We start from the raw sequence: 17517 nt of genomic DNA, 5'->3' as shown, positions 1-17517 counted from the left end.
TACCTCGGAGCGAGCGAAAGTCCCCCGCGCCCCAGGCCGAGGGCCCGCAGAGCCGAAGGCGGCCGAGCACGCGTCGGCGCGCTTCCTGCCGCGGAGCCCTTAGCCACCGCCCCCTCCCGCCCACGGCCAAGTCGCTCGGCCCGGGCCGGGCGGGGCAGCCGGGACAGACTCCGCCCCGCCCCTCCGGCCGCGGCCCCGCGGCGCCCGAGCCCGGCGCCCCCCGCCCCGCCCCGCCCCTGCTCCGCCCACCGGCCGGGGGCCCTGGGGGACGCAGGGGGAGGGGCGCGGAGGCGGCGGCCCCTGGACCCGCGCAGCGCACTGGAGCTAGCCCCGCGCTTGGCGCCCGCCCGCCCGTCAGACCCCGGCTGTGCTTTCCGCGGTGAGTACTGGCCCGGCCCGACGGATGTCCCGGGCGGGAGCGCCGGCCGCCCTGTCCCCGGGGCGGTCGGCGCGAGCCTCTGCCGCGGCGCCCGAGGCCCCTTCCCCGAGCGGGACTGAGGTACGCAGAGCGGCCCGGGGCTGGAGAGGAGCCGGGGAAGGCCCAGGGGAGAATCGGGGAGGGGACTAGCTCCTGGGGATTGACCTCTCCGCCTTGTCTCCAGCCTGTGCCGCGCTGGGGACAGGGTTCGGGGACTGGAAGTGGCTTTCCTCGTCCCTCTTTTGCCTTGGCTGTGCATGCCGCCGGGGAGTCCTCGCCGAGGTTGTGCGGGCCTCACTGGGAGTCCTCATCCAGGCTCCACAGGCCGGCCGAACTGGCGAATCCTAACCCAGAGGAGGGTGTGCGGGCCTCGCTGGGGTGTCCTGACCCCGGGAGGGTGTGAGGGCCTCACGAGGGAGTTCCCGGCGCGCCCGGGCTTGCGGAATAGGGAAATCCTCCGGCAGATCGGGGAATGCACACCAAGTGGTAAGGGGCAAATGGGGTGAGGTGGAAGAGTTGGGCACAGAGCCTACCCTCATAGATTCAGAGACCCAGGAAGGAAAATGAGCTGCCTTTCCTAATCCAGCCAGACATCAGAATGGCACGTCTTTCCTGCAACACACATAACCCGCCTGACAGGCTTGGGGGCAGGGAGACAGCCTCTAGGACAACAGTCCTCAAACTTTCGGGGGGCTCAAAACCCCTTTACACATAAAAGTTCCTATACCTTTTGTTTATGTGGGTTATATTTTTTATATTTACCATATATATAAAACAAAATTTACCATATTTAATAATCATTTTTTAAAATAGTGCACGTATTATATATTAACATAGCATTTTATGAAAATATCCATATTTTCCAAAACAGAATGTTACTGAGAAGAGTGGCGTTGTTTTATATTTTTGCAAATATCTTTATGTCAGGTTTAATAGAAGGCAGCTGGATTCTTAATATCTGCTTCTTCATTCCGTCTTGCAATATCACATCATGTAGCCTCTGGAAAACTCTACCGTATACTCCTGAACATGTGACAGTGAAAAAGACAAATTGCTTCTTGGTATTATAATGGACGTTGTTTTGATCTTGTGGATACCTAGAGTTCCTGCACCACACTTTGAGAACCACTGGTGTAGGAAATGCTTTGGAGGCTTCAGTCATTGGTCCTGCTTCTTGTTTGGGATGCTTGCTCTAAATGGAAATACACACCACCCCATGCATGGACAATGTTAACCTCTGGAATTTGGGACCAAGCTTGATCTTGCTTTGGAAACTAAGTACTAGGTCCCCACATAAGAGATGATGAGCCCCAGTGAGTGGCCGCCTGAAAACTCAGCAAGGCTCACAGATGGCTCTGGTTGTTTCTGTGCCCACAGAGCTGATCTGTCTGTGTGCCCAGGTCGAGCAGTGATGTGGCAAACAGGACCTGTGGGTTCAGAGAAGTGGCCACGGGGAGCTCATGCCAAGTGTGTAGGGGTTGGTGTGAGTTACCAAGTAGTCAAAAAGTCATTTCCAAAAGAACATTGCCTTCCTTTCCTCCACGTTCATTGCTATTTGTATTTGTGTAGCCTTGAGCTTGTTGAAATAATATTAGGATTCCCCCGTCTTGCTGCTCTTTCACTTTCCACTTTTAGAGGTGTACCACCTGGAGCGGCCCTGCCTCAGCCCCTACCAGAAAGCCATGTTCTGCACCCTGCTGTGTGGTAGGTGGGATCCCTCATGGGTTTATTTCCTTGGCTTCATGCTCTGTCAAAACAAGTTCCAGATAGAAATTACATATGTATATTCACCAAAGGAAAATGATTCTCTAACCCTGTCCTCCCTGTTGCTCCTCCATCCACAGAGCCTCTCCTGCTCTGATGAAGCAGCTTGGATACTGCAGCTGATAGTTGAGAGATGTTAAAGCACGTGAGCGTATTGCATGTTGTTGCCCTGGCCACAGATGGGAGAAGGGAATGGGATCTCTGTGCACCTGCTGTGTTCTTGGAGTAAAGCACCACTTTGATGGTGGGGGTCTCATACCTTTATCCCTTCAGTACTTAATTTATTGACTATCCACTTTACCATGTGCCCAGCTCTGTCCTGGACACTGGGGGGGAAGCAGTGAGCACAAACAGACGCAGCCCCTGTCTTTCTGGAGTTCACAGTCTGGTAGCTTAGGTAAGTGGTTAATGGAGACAGGCCACTGTCGAGTGTTGGCATGAAACCTGGTCCTGCGTGACGAACACTACCCCTACCAGCTGTGTGCTTCAGAGCACATGCTGAGAAAGCCAGAGTCCCAAGCCACGAAGATAGTGATAAATCCAACATTTATTACATGTGCCTGGTGAAGAACTTCCTTTGCCTTCTTTCCTCTGGTCTTCCTTTTACAGAGGAAGTGACTCCCTGAGGGCAGCCAGACCCTGTACTGGGAAATGAGCTCTAGTGGGGTTCCAGTCACTGGGGCAGCCTTGAGCAAGACACTCTCTCTGGGCCTCAGTGTCTACATCTTTAAAGTGGGTGGTGGGACCACTGATGTCCGAGGAACCAGCGGTTTGCATCTCCTCCCAACTCCATGTTCAAGGGCGTCACATTTTTTTAGCTTGAAGTTAGCCGTTATGGGACTGTTCACACCATGGAAATCAGCAAATGGTGTAATCCAGAGCTCCCCCACCGCAGAGAGCAAGTGGTTAAAGGTTTACCAGCACACCATTGCTGCTGTCAGAGCCAGCGGGCTTTTGTGTGTTTGTACGGTTGACCCTTGAACAACATGGAGGTCAAGGGTACTGACCCCCTGCGCAGTAGAAGATCCAGGTAAGACTTTTGATTCCCGAAAAACTTCACTACTAATAGCCTACTGCTGATCGGAAGTCTTACCAATGACATAAACAATTAATGAACAGTTTGTATGTCATATGTATGATATGCTGCATTCTTATAATAAAGCTACAGAAAATAAAATGTGAAGAAAATCATAAGGAAAATACATTTACTTTACTATACTTTATTTATTGACAACAATTTGTGGATCAGTGGACCCATGCACTTCAAACCCTTGTTGTTCAAGGGTCACCAGTATTTTTTAAAAAATAAACTCTTTAAGGACGCCCAGGTGGCCCAGTCAGTTAAGCATCTGACTTTGACTCAGGTCTTGGTCTCAGGGTCCGAGGATGGAGCCCTGTGTCAGCGGGGAGCCTGCTTTTCCTTCTCCCTGTGCCTCCCCCGGCCTCCCGCTTGTGCTTTCTCTCTTTCTCTTAAATAAATAAACAGAATCTTTAAAAATGATTATAATAATAATAAAATAAACTCTTTAGCCTAGACAAAGACACCGAATATGAGGTATGTGATTCAATTCCTTCAGAACTTTTGATAGGGAAAAAACAGTCTGTTTTTACCATATCCTAGAACATGAATCAGCAGACTTTTCTTTAGGCTCCTTGGGCTCTACAGTCTCTCATAGTCGCCTCAGCTGTTCAGCTCTGCTCTTGTGTGAAAACAGCCATAGGCAATATGCAAATGAATGGGCACAGCTGGGTTCCAATAAAACTTTATTTACAAAAACCGGGGCTGGGCCATAGTTTGCAGTCCCATCTTAGAATGTCAGAACAGGAGCCACGCCTTCGAGGAGATAATTTCATGGAAAAGTACATTGTTTAGGGCTTTATCCGTGAATACCACAGATTTGGTGCTCGAAGACAGGTATAGCTGGAAGTGGCAACCGCAAAGAATTTGGAATTGATTGAAAAAGCATCCATAGTAGGTTGTCTAAATAAAGGCCAAGTATGTTCACATTTTGAGGACACAGCGATGGATGGTGAGGAAGGGGAGTGTCTTTATTCCCAACTGCCTCTCTCTCAGGAGCCACGACAGATGCTGGGATTGATAGACCTGCAATCTAAGCCAGCTTGTGAATTTGGGGTGTTCTTATGCAAAAACCAGTAGTGCTTCTAATAGCTATTCTGATTCCAGGAAGAGGGACAAAAGAAGTGTTAAAGAAAAGGAAGGAAAATTGTCATTATATGTGTTTATGTTATATACACTGTATATGTACGTTGTGTGTGTACATATGTATACATGCATATTTGTATATTTATATATGTACCTAGGATATGTGGCTGTGCGATTATTGTTCCATGTATTTAAAATAGTCTTATGAATGTTTGGAAGACAGACATGCCAAGCTCTTACCAGCAGCCAGTTCTGGGCAGTGAAATGGGGTAGAAGAAAAATGGGAATTTTTACTTACTACTCTTTGTAATACTGTGTGTTTGCCTACCCTGCAACATTCATGTATTGCTTTTATAACCTCAAAATAAAACAAAAAACTAAAATCCCAACAACCTATACTTTTTTTTTTTTTTTAAGATTTTATTTATTTATTTGACAGAGAGATAGCGAGAGTAGGAACACAAGCAGGGGGAGTGGGAGAGGGAGAAGCAGGCTTCCTGCCTGCCGAGCAGGGAGCCCGATGCGGGGCTCGATCCCAGGACCCTGGGATCATGACCTGAGCCGAAAGCAGATGCTTAACGACTGAGCCACCCAGGCGCCCAACCTATACTTTTTAAAGGAATATAGGATTATTTCTGTGGTAAGAATATTACCACCACCCCTTCTCCCCTAAGAAAACAAATTATTTTAACTGTCACATCACAGTTCACTAGTATATATACTACTATATGTATTAATTCAAAATAATATTGGAAGAGAGGCCTCCCAGATCAAAACATTTTGTTAGACGACTTAACCCCCTTTCCAAGATCACAAGTACCAGATGAGTGTTCTTTAATGGACTACTAGGCAGCCCTTAAACTAATGTTGTAAAATGTTGTTTCATGAGCTGTCATGAAGTGTTTTTACCCTTAAAACCGTGCTACCCAGGAATATTTTCCTGTGGCCCTTCGTGTTCTTACAAGGAGAGAACGCATGTGCATGGGTATATGGGCGTGCACACACGTGCACAAAGGCGAAGGATATGCCAAACGCTGAGTGGTTTTCTCTTGCTGGTGGGATACAGTTGATTTTTTAATTTTCTCCACTTTGCTAATCAGTATTTTCTAGCATGTATTAAACAAGTATTACGTTTGATAGAAGCATTAAATTTGAACAACTATTTAATTTGATAGGACCAAAAATAACCACCCACTTACTTGTCCAATGGGGACAACACAGTTGCCTTCATTTTTCTTAGACTCGGTTACTCCTGACTTGCCCCCGAGCAGAGCCTGCTTACTCCCTTGCTCCCAGTGGGAAGTAGAGAAACAAGTGTGGAGCAAGAGGCTTGGGGAACCAAAAACGGGCCCACTGACCGACCTCAATTACATTGTGCTTGTCCACTTCCCTGTGGAGTCGGCTCCAGCCTCAGCCCCTCCCTCTCCCTCCAGGTGACCCAGAGGTCAGAAAGTTCATAGGATTCATGCCGTTACCTGAGGAGCTATCAGCTGACCATCTTCCTAGAATAAATGGCCTTCTTTCCTTGTTTCTTTCTCTCTCTTTTTTTTTTTTTAAGTAGGCTCCATGCCCAGCGTGGAGTCCAATGTGGGGCTTGAACTCAGGACCTTGACATCAAAAGTTGGACACTTAACTGACTTAGCCACCCAGGCACCCCTCTTTTTTAGCTATTTTTAATGGAAAATTTCAGATATACGAAGAAGTAGAGAGAGTATAAACCCAGCCTCAACAATTAGGAACGTTTAGCCAGTCTTGGTTCATCTATACCTTTCCCCCAGTTGACTTCTTTTTTCCCCTCTTCCAGGAGTTAGCATTTTATTTTCAGCTGTATAAATTAACAAAAACTTATTCTGTATTGTCTCTTTTTAGCAAAAAGCATGCACTGATGCTGTAGCAAAATTCTTTATATTCTACTGTAATGTCAGCCCAACTGAACAACTGCCCAGCCCTTGAGCACTTGTTTCCTGCTCCCCTGTGTTGGCATTTATTCTTCTCTCTGCCTACGAGTCTAGATCAATCTGCCCTCATTCCTTCTCCCAGTGCTCGGTAAGGCCTTTCTCAATTCCCCTGACCATAGCTGTCTCTTTCCTGGACTTACTTATGACCCCTAGCATATTATAGTTATTTGTGTGCTTATCTCCTTGTTAGATTGTACTGTTCTTATGAAACAAGGAGTATTTGCCTGACCTCCCTCTCTCCGGTGGTACTTAACAGTGCTTAATGCAGAGAAGATGCTCAGAAATATATGCTAAATTAATTTGACTTGATTAAGTTTGTTGAGGAAAATTTTCGATTATAAAAGAAACGCATCACATTAAAAGGAAAATGTTCAGATACAGCTTAGGACCAAGAACATTTTGTCTCACCTGCAAGGATTTTATTTTATTTCATTTCATTTTTTAAAAGATTTATTTGATTATGGGGGGTGAGCAGAGGGAAAGGGATAAGCAGACTCTGCACTGAGCGTGAAGCCCAAGGAGGGACTCTACCCCAGGACCCTGAGACCCTGACCTGAACCGAAATCAAGAGTCGGAGGCCTAACCAACTGAGCCACCCAGGCGCCCCTCACCTGCAAGGATTTTAAAAGGCTTTAAAGAACTGTGATGAAAAGAATTTTCAATTTGGGCCAATATAGAAAGGCAACTTCTTTTGAGGAAAATAATTTTTCGTTATGGTCTGTAGTCCCTTTTTCACATATATATCTGGAGCCCGTAGCTCTTCTGTGCTTTTAGAATGCTTTTTTACCCCAGTTAGGTCAGAGTGACCCTGACTATATTTTAGAATATCCATTGTGTTTTAAAATGTAGATTTAAATCTTCAGTAAAAGGAACAGGCTACATGTAGGACCCACATGCCCCATGAAGTCAGTTGATACCAGCCTCATGAATAACGGTAGCTCACAGGTATTGAGTTCCCCGTGTACTCTGTGCTTTCACCTGTCCCCATGTTTAGCTATCACCGCAGCCCTCGGGAGCTGGGCAGAGGAGTGCAGGGCAGGCACTGTTACCTTAAATCTGCAAATACGCAAACTTAGGTTTAGGGAGATGGAGTGATTCTTGCCTAAGGCAAGATTTTGGTTTAAGCGTGGATTGGAAACCAAAAGGGCTTTGGGATTAGATGTTGCAAATGTGCAAAGATAGGAAACTGTCTTTTTCAATATTATACGTCTTTGGGAGACAGACCACGTTGTTGAGGTAAGTTATGTATCCCTTAATGCTGTAGAACCACGGAAGTGATCTCCTACTTTCTGAACCAGTCGTTTCTCAGATCCCTCATGTTATGCCTTAGTCTTTTGTCGTAAGAATCAATCCACCTTCTGATGAATTAGCAAGGCTGTTGTGCACGCATGCTGGTGTGGTTCTCTCATTGTCCTTTCTTGACTTAAGGAGCACTCTAGGCAAGCCCATCTTTGGATAGTGTGACTTGCCTGGGCTCTTGCTCAAACAGATTTGTATGGAGGACTTAATTATTCCTTATCCTCATCATCCTTTTATGACCGTTATTATAAAATTACAAAGCAAAGTATACACTGTAGTGTAGTTCATGAAGAAGGTGTGTGTCTAAGAGTATCCTCCTACATGATCACCAGGTTTGAATTTTTGGTTGAGAAGAGGAGAGGTGAATAAATCATTGCTGACGGTCTGTTATATGCAAGAGCTAGACTAGGAGAGGCATACAGAAAGTAATAGTGGTGGCAGAAGGATGAGTCTCAGGATTGGTTTTAAGGGTGGTATGTTACATAAAAGCTTTATTTGCTCAGTGAAGGAATCAGTTGCATTTTTTTTTTTAAGTAAGCTCCACACCCAGCGTGGAACCCAATGTGGGGCTTGAACCCACGACCCTGAGATCAAGATCTGAGCTAAGATCTAGAGTCGGACGCTTAACCGACTAAGCCACCCAGGCGCCCCATCAGTTGCATTTTAAATGCTGGTGTTGTCTGTATTACTGACATCAACTCATCCTTTCAAAGCTACCTGTCATGCCGATTTTGTCAAAATCAAGTATATTTTAGGGGAAAGAGAGGTTGACTTTCTAGTCTTGACAAATGTACCTTGGAGTGTGAAGATTGTTTTAATATGAGATTTCATTTTTTAAATCCATTTGGTTAATTTGGGGTTTTGTATGAGGAGTGACCAGAAGTTCTATCACTTGTGCTGCTGACTTGAGGCAACATGGTGCAAGAGTCCCCGGCATCCCGGGGCCTGGCTTGACTCCAGGCTTGGCCACTTACCAGCCACAAGGCCTTGGCAGCTTACTTAACCCCTCTAATCCTCAGTCTTCCCGCTGGTACCACAGGATGGTGATGCCTTTCTCACAGGGTCGCTAAAGGACCACATTAGACAACGTGGCCGAGGTGCCTGGCACCCCACAGACACCCAGCACGTGTCCCCAGCTACAGTGCGTATGGATCGATGGAGCACTGGTGACATAACGCCTGCACCTGCTGCCGTTCTTCTGCACTTTTGTCCCAGCCCAGAGCTCCTGAGCTCCAGACCCACCTAGGCAGCTTCCTGCTGGATGTCTTCATCCCCAAGTCGCCATAGCTAAAACTGATATGTTGGCTCTGGTCTTGGTCACTGGCTCTGCCAGTTTGCCCAAATGAGGCACATGGGAGCTGTCCTAGACCTCTTCTTCATCTCTCATCCTCAGTCCATTCTGCTTGCTTAACTCTCGCTGGGATCTGTTGCCTCTGACTTCATTTTCTGACTTGGTGACTGTCACAGCGCTGTAACCTGCCTCCCCAACACCAGTCAGCATCCTTCCCCTGAGGCAGTCCTGTGACTACCGAGTGATCTTGGACAATCAAATCAGGTCTTCAAGAGTCCAGCCTAGAATCCTTTAATGGTGCCTCCTGTCTTCAGGGTGAATCTGAGCCTTTTGGTGAGGCTCCTCAAGATGTAGACCCTGCCCTTCTCTTTCCCACCTGTCTTAGCTCCGCCCGCACGCACCCTGTACCTCCTCCACCTGCGACTTCCTGACTCCCACAGGGTCACACTTCCATGCCTTCACAAGTCCTGTTTTCTTTGCCCAGAATATTCTTTCAGTGACTCCCTCCCTCCGTGTAGTTCTGGGAGGCGCGTGGATGGTGTTGCTTGTCCCTGCAGGCCTTCCTGTGCCCCTGTTCCCAGGATGGATTGGCTGCTCTCCCTAGAGGCTTCTGTATCACCATTCATCCCTGCTGTAGCTGCCATTTAACTCCTCACCAGTCTCTGTGTGACTCGAGAGCAGTGGGGACTTTTATCCCTTTATCCCAGTGGTCTGTAAAAGTCGCGTGTATGAGTGAACTTACATCCCTTCTCAACCCAGAGAGGCTCAGGTACCAGCCACGTCTGATGCTGTCTTATTACTTGTCACATATTTGACGCAGTGAAGTGGCAATTGCATACAGATGCCATGTCGCTGCGTGGGCCACTGATGGAACTAGGGCAGAGCTGCCTAACAGGTGGGCTCTAGAGTCTGGTGCACTTGACTTTGAGTTCCAGTTCCGCCCCTCAACAAGCCTGCAGTCGAGCTTCAGAGTTCCAGCTCCTGACCACATCTGCCAATGGGGGAAGAACGTGATGGTCCAAAAACAGGAGCATCGGGTCCCCCTGGCAATTGCCTTTCTTCTGAAAAATCAGCAAATAATGGGTTTATAACTCAAGCTTCTGGGAACTCCACTAGCGTGAGTCCTCCTTCTTGAGTCCAAGCAATTCTGAGGTGGGTGGGGGTAGATGACCTCAGGAGCCCGGTTAATTCATGGAGATCAAGGCCGCCCTGTGAGACCCTGGCAGCCTGACACCCTGCCTTTTGCGCTGACACTGTTTCTATTTCCTAAAATTTGGGTTAGAAAAGTTCATTACCAAGCATCTACAAAATTAGCTCAGGAGCTCGAGGAAATCAGGCAGCTTTCTTAAAGAATGGCTATCAACCAGACCTGCTTCATAATGCTTTTAAAAACACAGTTGTCTGCCCTACCCCACTTGTCCAGCTCTCAGAAGTCAGATGCAATAGGACGTGGTTCTGCAAATGTCATTTTTGGGGTGTCTGCAGGTGTCATTTTTGAAGCCCCACTGATCACTGTGGGTTGATACAGGGTAGGGGACCCTCATTCCAAGAAGGGGCTGAGGACTGACCTTAATGAGGACAGGATGAGGTCAGAGGCAGAGGCCTGGGTCAGGACGCCTGGGGCGGGGGGCGGGGGGCGGCGGGGAGGCTGCCCTGCTTCTTCCTTTCCTTTCTGGCCAAATGTTTTATGACCTCATGATGACTTTCTCTTCTCAGTGCATCTCTGGAATTATAAATTCTGAAGTTCACAAGACTTTTTGTGAAACGGCTTGTTTTGGCCCACGGTGGTATCAGAAATTAAAATTATTTCTGTTCTTTCGAGTTTGTGCTACTGCAGTTAGTTTAAAATAAGCTTAAAGGATGTGTCGGGGAAGCCTTTCTCCTTTGGGAATCAGACATGATGTGCTGGCTTAGCCAGCAAGCCTAGAACCGGGAGTCTCAATGAGACAGGGGCTGTTGGATCAGGCAGTGCAGTGGCCACGGCCCGTGTCCCCACATCCTCACTGCTGCCTTTGGCAGTGGTTGCTGTATACATCTGCTGAGTGAGTCATGATCACTTTTATGGGACATCGTTAAAAATTTCCAGTGTTACTTAATAATGAAGTTCAAGGAAACAGAAGGGTTAGATTTCAGGAATTTTTCAATGCCATCTCGTATTTTCATGTTATGACTTAATTTTGTATCAAACTTTAACAAATTCTGATTTTGGAAATCTGCAATTTAAACCAAGTGTAAAGCTAGAACAGTCCTGCTGCTGTCTTCAGTTTGTCTTTAGTCACAGTTCCTACAGTGGCCAATTCTGCTGCCTCTACACCTTCTCTCCTTTTCTGCCCTCACTCACCCTACTCTGGTTTCGTGCCTTCCCTCAGACCCACCTCAGGGCCTTTGCACATGATCTCACCCCTCCTCCAGATCGTCGATAGCTTGTCCCCTCATTTCCTTCAAGGCTCTGCTCAAGTGGCTCCGTATCAGTGAGACCTCCTTTGATCTCCCAGTATCCTTTGCGGCCCAACACTCCATAACTGGCCTCATCCTGCTTATCCACAGAGCTGGTCACGCTCTGACATTCTGTTTGTGTATCTTTTTAGTTGTATAGTCTTTCTCCCTCCCCTACTCCCCTCCCTCCTCATGGAAGCATCACAAGAGCAGGGACTTTGTCACTTTGGTTCCTGGGTATATCCCCAGTGCCTAAAACCGTTCCTGGCACATATTGGATGGTTAATATCAATATGTGTTGAATATGAGTGAATGAATCATAGAATTTTTTTCACTTAGAAGGGACTTTTTTAGTTGAAAATAGAGCTACCATACAACCCAACAATTGCACTACCGGGTATTTACCCCAAAGATACAAATGTAGGGATCCGAAGGGGTACGTGCACCCCAATGTTTATAGCAGCAATGTCCACAATAGCCCAACTATGGAAAGAGCCAAGTTGTCCATCAACAGATGAATGGATAAAGAAGATGTGTTATATATATATATATATATATATATATATATATATATAATGGAATATTATGCAGCCATCAAAAAAAAAACCAACGAAATCTTGCCATTTGCAATGTGGGTGGGAACTAGAGGGTATTATGCTAAGTGAAGTAAGTCAATCAGAGGAAGACCTGTATCACATGACCTCACTGATATGAGGAATTCATAATCTCAGGAAACAAACAGGGTTGGTAGAGTGGTGGGAGTTGGGAGGGATGGGGTGGCTGGGTGATAGACATTGGGGAGGGTATGTGCTATGGTGAGCGCTGTGAATTGTGTAAGACTGATGAATCACAGACCTGTACCTCTGAAACAAATAATACATTGTATGTTAAAAAAAAAAAGATCGTAGGAAGGGAAAAATGAAGGGGTGGACATCAGAGGGGGAGACGAACCATGAGAGACTATGGACTCTGAGAAACAAACTGAGGGTTCTAGAGGGGAGGGGGGTGGGGGGATGGGTTAGTCCGGTGATGGGTATTAAGGAGGGCACGTTCTGCATGGAGCACTAGGTGTTATATGCAAACAATGAATCATGGAACACTACATCGAAAACTAATGATGTAATATATGATGATTAACATAACATAATAAAATAAAATAAAGAAGGGACTTTTTTTAGGATCATTGGCTAAACTTATATTACAGATTGGGAAACTGAGGCACAGAAAGGTTATATGGTTCATTCAGAATGGAGCTCAATCATTTCAAAACTGTTAACAGCTCTTTTTAAAAATCTAGGAATATATGTGGAGCCTTCTGGGCAGTTGTCCAGGATGAGAAGAAGAATAAGTGAAAATAAACTGATAATTTAAAAATTTAGCAAAAATAAGACAAGTCATTGTATAATGGCAAAACTTTCTGATATAGAAGGCAGAGTCTTATTCATGTTCTACAGCGTAGAGTGCACCTTGTATATAATTAGTGCTCAAGAGAGACGTGTTAATAGATTTGGTTAGTTATAAAGCTATTCCTTTCTGCAAGACCCTCCTTATGTACTACTTTTTTTCTTTTTTTATTCTCTCCCCAAATAGACAATTGTTCTTAGGGTTTCTCATTCAAAATTCTTTTGGTTACAAGTGTCCCATTTAAGAGATTTCTCTCTCTCTCTCTCTCTGTGTATGTGTGTGTGTGTTTAATCTACAAATAGCTAACAGGATCAAAGAGGTGACCTGGTCTCTGGGAAAATCCAGAGATATTTAGTTATTCCAGGTTTCCAGATGCAGCTACATCAAATAAAGCAAAGAACTAATCTTTCTAGTTCTCCACTTTGTGTAAAAAATCCAGTTGACAAGCCATGGTGGTTTGCCGGCCTGCATGGTTCTGACCTCAGTCTTCCTTACGCTTACACAGACATCCTTGGAATCTCACTTTTGACAAAAAATTGTTTATAAGTAGCATGATGTTTAGATACACAACAGTCAGTTTGGGAAGTGGGACCAATTAATTTCTCTTTAAATAGAAAAGAAATGAAGCACAGCTACTCCTTATAGTGAACTGAAGTGAACTCTAGAGATGCAGTGACCTTAACTTTAGAGTTGGAAGCCATGAAAATTCAGGATGGGTATACTTAGGAAAATGTGAGAGGAAGAGAGATGGGTAGCCACACGAAATAGAAAAGAAAACCTCTGTTGTTGGTATAGATTTTAAAAATCCACTCTCGTATGTCTTTGGATATCCTAAATAAATAAACTATTCGGAGGATGTATTGATTGTACTTTAGACCATTCTCGACTAATCACCTACAAACTCTTTCAAACTGTACAAGCTCTCCTGGAAACTGATACACACACTCTCCACCCCTCCCCCAAATACACAAATCCTCTGTCCTCCACACCCCACCACTGGCAGGAGTCTTGCTGCTCAGGATTACCCTTCTCCTCCGCTCCTTCCTGCTCGTGCCTGGACATCCTGAGGTTGGTTGCGGAGCCCATTCATATCTGTGCCTCTTTCTCTATCATAAGATAACCTAAGAGGATTCAACTCTGACAACAGAAGCAGCTAAACCTTGGATTGATATACTCCAAAGGCTGGAAAGTGACTCAAAGAGATGAATCTTACTGTATCTGATCACTGGCATTTAGCTGAAGTTAGTCGATTTTTCCATGCATTTCTACAAATCTGGCTGTGCCGGAAGAGCATCATGGTGTAGCATTCACTGCCAGCCAGGTGTGCGGTCCGAGATGTTCTAGCAAGAGTGATGGGTTAGCGGTGCGCTGCCCAGACTCGGAACTCAGTCTCCCACACGCAACCTGATGTAGGAAAGACGTTAGGGTTCGAAGCTGACATCCAAGAAAGAATTCTTGAGATGGCTTTGCACCTTGCAAAAAGGTGGTTTTATTAAAGCACGGGGAGCAGGGCCCGTGGGCAGAAAGAGCTACACTGGGGCCATGAGGAGCCGCCCATTATAAACTTGCAAGTTGGGAGGGGGGTAGGGATAGTGTAAGCCTCCCAGGTATTTTGGAAACAACTTCCCGGGATCCTGAGGGGGCTTATCTATTGCTGAGAAAGGTCATTTAATATTGTTTAGTAAAAACTCAGTCATGAGACCTTTCAGATGTATATCGGTGGGTCATATGCTTGGAGGATGATTTCCAACATGTATCTGGGGGGAGGGGGGTAGAGATAAAGGAAGTTCCCAAAGGAATTTTTATATGTTAAAGTAGACTTACAGGATCCTGCGGGTTCGGCTAAGATTGCCTCTTGCCCTTAGCAAAGTGTCAACATCAAGGGAGCTGAGTCCCTGGAAGAATGTCACTCTGCCTGTTTCAAAGACTTGTCAATGGGCTGCAGACAGTAAGGAAATCTAATAATTTTTCTTCTGCCTTTATTTCCCACATCAAAACCCATCTGTACAATTGCTGTCTGGGCTTGGAAGTTCAGTCTGAGTAACAAGATAGCAGAGCTCGCTGAACCAAATGGGGATTTTGCCCATGATTTAAGCTAAAGGGGCCGCTTACCTTGCTATAACCAACCTGCTTCATGATGTATCTCAGCGTGGAGTAAAATTTAGGGCCCCATCAGAGTTTCGGGCTCCCTGCATGGCTGTCTTGCCTCTCCAGGGTTACATGTCTTAGCCACATTAATAGCTCAGTCAAGTCCTTCTCAGAGATAAGAATATTTGGTCACCGGAGGCCAACTTGGGCAGACAGTTCACAAAAGAAGAAATTCACATGGCGAAGAGACAGATGAAAAAGTATCCACCCTCACTAGCAATTAAAGAAATGCCCAAGATTAGCTTTTTAATCTCTCAATTTGGCAAAAAGTAACACAGAATTACATTGCCTGGTTGAGGCACTTGCATTTGCTGCCCTCAGAGAAGGGTCCTGAATAGGCACAGCCTTTCCCGGGCCACGTGGTGATGTTTAACAGAATGGAGACATGCAAATCCTTTCTCCCAGCTGTCCTACTTCCAGGAACCAAAAGCTAGGAATTTATATTGAGGAAATGGATTGAGGACCTACTCAAAGAAGAGGGTCCAAAGGTTGCAGCATTGTTTGAATGTTAATACTTGGAAACAAACTAAGTATTTTAATAATAAGAGATTTAAGTAAATTGTTGTATATCTGAAAGATTTTTATAGTGCAGTTAAAAGTGATATAAAATATCACATGATGGCCTGATAAAGATGTATTGAGTGAAAAAAAAAAGCAAAACATCACAAAACAGTGTGATGGCTAATCCATTTTTTAAAGAAATCCAAATCCTTTTAAAAGTCATGTTAAGTCAAACTCCAAACTCCAATGGTGACTTTTATTTTCTTCTTTTTGTTTATGTTTCTAATGTTTCTGCAATGATCATCTATTTCTTACTATAATATTTTTGATAACTGCAGCAGGTTCGGTCTCCTGCTGGGATTGTTGGGGGAGGGGGCTGGAGAGGGTGGCGAATAGGAAGGGGTCCCGCTTGGATTGATCACGTCTGACCTGTATGTAGTATGCAACTGGTCCATCTGAAGTTAAATATGAACCATTCCTGGATTCTTTCAGAACCATTGCACTGCGTCAGTGGTGAAGGACATAGTTTGGGGAACAGAACAGGTTTCTCTAAAGAGTAGTAGTCACATATCTACTTTTAAATAAATCCTCATCAGACATTATTAAAGAAAGAACTGTGTACTGTGGTTCCAGGAACTTTAGGAACTGTTCTATCTTCCTTTCAGAAAGATACTGCCCAGGATGTCAAGTTTTCATTTTATAGAGACACTGTTTCTTCCTGTATGAAATATCCTCTATAGGTATTTATGTGAAAATTGAAAACGACTGCTCCAGCTTTTTTAAAGTAAGTGACAAACGAAAGCATGCTTATGGAAAACAAAACTTGGATTCTATTCAGAGGTTAAAAGTCCTCCCCACCCCACCCCACTCCGCCCTTTACACAATGTATTCTTTCTTCTATCTAGGAATAATCTACGTTAACTTTATTTTAGATCTTTCTTTCCGTATTCATTTACATGTATGATGGTATGTGTGTACATGAATGAATATATACTAATAGTCTTGACGTTTTTAACTTAAATTAGATTCTAGTAATATATGTTATTCTGCAACTTTTTCTATTCCACCTATATTAATGTGAGTCTTTGTTCACATTTCTTATGTTGAATCTGAGTAAGGAATTATATGTTTGATATTTATATCAGTAAAATTTATTTGCCCTTACTCTTCTGCCTCTCAGAATAAACTAAGTCACCTAGGGCAGATTGTTAAAAACTTAGCCCTACGTTGCTTCCCCAAAGTGTAGCTGTCAGTCAGTTCTCTGGAATTTTGAGCCACATGGAAGGCTCAGTCAGTGCTTAGAGAACCAGCCCACAGAAGCGCCAGAAGATTGTGATATGTGAAAGTGCCTAAGTGGTACTTTTTTCAGCTTTACTTTTGAAGGATTGTAACATTCTTTTTTCCCCCCTGCCAGAAATTTGCATTTCACTGGAGAGAAAAATCAGCTGTATTTTCTTCCTAGGTCTACCACTCATCAATCCAGTGTCCCCTTTCTTTCTGGGGGCCTCTGTTTCCTGGTCAGGAAAATGCCATGGCATCTCTAAGGTTCTTTCCAGAAGGCTCAACATTCCCTGATTCTGTCTCATCACCTCCATAGCACCTAGGACAAGGTGTCCCGAGGGCATTGGGGGTGGGTGTTAATGCTATGCAACATAAGCACAAATGATGATGCCTCTCCGAGTCACTTGCAGGTGTCCAGAATTGAGACCAAAGGCTGGTTGGCAGCAAGACTGTGGTTGGGGAGGAGCCATGGCTCTGAACTCCCTGTACCTTTTTTACCGACAGCATGGTTCATTTGTTAAATGTCTCAGATCTGTCCGCCTGTGCCTAATGTTTAGTATTTTTAGTAATTTACTTTAAAACTCTGGCGTTCAGTACTCTCTCCTCATGCCCACTCTTCCTTGCATCCGTGCACAAGATGTACCTGAGGGTATCATGACCCTGGACAAGTCACCCAGCTTGTATTTCAGGATGGGTTAGCTTCAAAAGACACTGTTTCTCAACCAAATAATTCTCCTGATTTTAAAGTGTGTGAGCTAGGTGTAGTGAAGGGTTTCAAATACAGTGCAGTGTCTTTTTTTAAATTCCTTTTATATAAGCACTGATTGCGTGTCCTACTTGATTCACAGGCCAG

General features: G+C 45.1%; 1 protein-coding gene across 3 annotated transcripts in view; it reads left to right on the top strand.

Moving 5' to 3' along the window:
* The first annotated feature begins 267 nt into the window (after positions 1 to 267).
* The window catches only part of ACO1 (aconitase 1), a 53521-nt gene continuing 36271 nt past the window's right edge, over positions 268 to 17517 (top strand). Inside the window, exon 1 of one of the 3 annotated variants that reach the window (XM_035016510.1) lies at positions 268 to 379. The gene's annotated coding sequence lies outside the window, so the exon portion shown is untranslated. Of the gene's footprint in view, positions 380 to 426; positions 500 to 16077; positions 16168 to 17517 lie in introns of those variants that run through there. The other 2 variants (XM_035016512.1, XM_035016511.1) reach the window with 2 other exon arrangements.

The sequence above is a fragment of the Mirounga leonina genome, unplaced genomic scaffold (genome assembly GCF_011800145.1).
Source record: "Mirounga leonina isolate KUSES-001 unplaced genomic scaffold, KU_Mleo_1.0 Mir_170, whole genome shotgun sequence".
Taxonomy (NCBI): Eukaryota; Metazoa; Chordata; class Mammalia; order Carnivora; family Phocidae; genus Mirounga; species Mirounga leonina.
This window is presented reverse-complemented; position numbering and strand designations above follow the sequence as displayed.